The sequence below is a fragment of the Magnolia sinica genome, chromosome 12 (assembly GCF_029962835.1).
Source record: "Magnolia sinica isolate HGM2019 chromosome 12, MsV1, whole genome shotgun sequence".
NCBI classification, from domain to species: Eukaryota; Viridiplantae; Streptophyta; class Magnoliopsida; order Magnoliales; family Magnoliaceae; genus Magnolia; species Magnolia sinica.
Genome location: NC_080584.1, coordinates 8,338,603 through 8,340,100, shown reverse-complemented (window position 1 = coordinate 8,340,100; position 1,498 = coordinate 8,338,603). Strand labels below are relative to the sequence as shown.

The 1,498-nt window shown below is 44.3% G+C and overlaps 1 pseudogene; it reads left to right on the top strand.

Annotated features, from left to right (window-relative positions):
• The first annotated feature begins 277 nt into the window (after positions 1 to 277).
• Positions 278 to 1,047, top strand: LOC131219913 (putative germin-like protein 2-3; annotated as a pseudogene).
• The last annotated feature ends 451 nt before the right edge of the window (positions 1,048 to 1,498 follow it).

The window sequence follows — 1,498 nt, the reverse complement described above, 5'->3', positions numbered from 1 at the left end:
CCAGACTTTGGTTTAGTTATGGGCCTGATTTTCAGGCATCGAAATAATTAGGCCAGGCTCGGGTTTGATTTTTAATTACATATATACTCTATTCGAGCTCCAGGCTAAGAGCCAATCTAAGCCTATTGCCAGATTAGGCCGGGCGAGGGCTGGGTTCAGGCCCAAGATGTAAACAGTCCTACTCGGGCTAACCATAATCCAGCCAGAACCCGGCCCAGGGCAAACCTACCGTTGGGCAAAAATCAAGGTTTCAAAACTCAGTGGCTCGGAACGACTCATGCGATCTAGAGTTGAATTGGAACTCAGTGAGTCAGGCCTAGTTAATCCACATTCTAAATGTTGAACCATGGTATTGAACTTAACTAGGTCCGACTCGACTCAATCTATGTGCTAAAAATGAGATAGTATTAATATTTTAGTTACACATTTCATCTCACTAATTTAGATTATGAATCTTGGCAGTGTTGGTTAATGGATTAGCCTACAAGGACTCGAAGCTCGCTTAAGCCGACAATTTCTTCTTCGCCGGGCTCCACAAACTAGGCAACACGTCGAACTTCCTTGGATCGGCAGTCACTCCTGTCTTCGCGGCCCATTTACCTGGACTCAATACTCTTGGCGTCTCAATGGTTCACATAGACTATGCGTCGTGGGGCCTCATTCCTCCCCACAATCACCCGTGGGCCACCGAGATCCTAACGGTCATGGAGGGCACCATCTACGCTGGCTTCATCACGTCCAATCTTGACAACAGTTTGATTGCGAAGGTCCTCCAGAAGGGTGATGTGTTCGTCTTCCCAGAGGGACTCATTCACTTCCAATGTAACGTAGGGTATGGGAATGTCGTTGCGATCGCGGCCCTCAGCAGCCAAAACCCAGGCATGATCACCATCGCTAATGTCGTCTTCGGATCGAACGGGCCCATTTTGGCTGAGGTCCTTACCAAGGCCTTCCAGCTGGACAAGAATGCAGTGGATTATCTCCGGTCCAAGTTCAAAAAACCTATCTTTCTTAGTTGTTGTAGCATTGGTTTTTCTTAATGTTATGTTAATTGGAGTTCAATGATAGTTGTTTTACCTATTGGAAAGACTCCAGCAGAATCCTAATATAAGTGTGGTTGCATTCTTGTGAGTTCTACATGAGTTGTAGCAGTTATTGAAAGCCTCAAGTAGTATCCTAATACACGTGTGATTGTGTTTTGTTGAGTCCTGCATGAGTTTTGTTAGCCATTGAAAGCCTTGGGTGGTGTCCTAATATGAGTGTGAATTCTTTTGATTTCTACAAGAGTTAGCCATTGAAAGCCTTTAGCGTCCTACAACATAAGTGTGATTGTTTCCTTTTTAATATGAGTGGGATTGTATTCTTTTTTTATTTTTATAGGAGTTGTGATGACCATTGCGAACCTTGACTCTAGAGTTGTAGCGCTGAGCAGTACTTTGTTGATAAGCGGCAATCTTTAGCTGCGTTATCTTCCTTTCTTCCTCAAGAAGATCTAAGC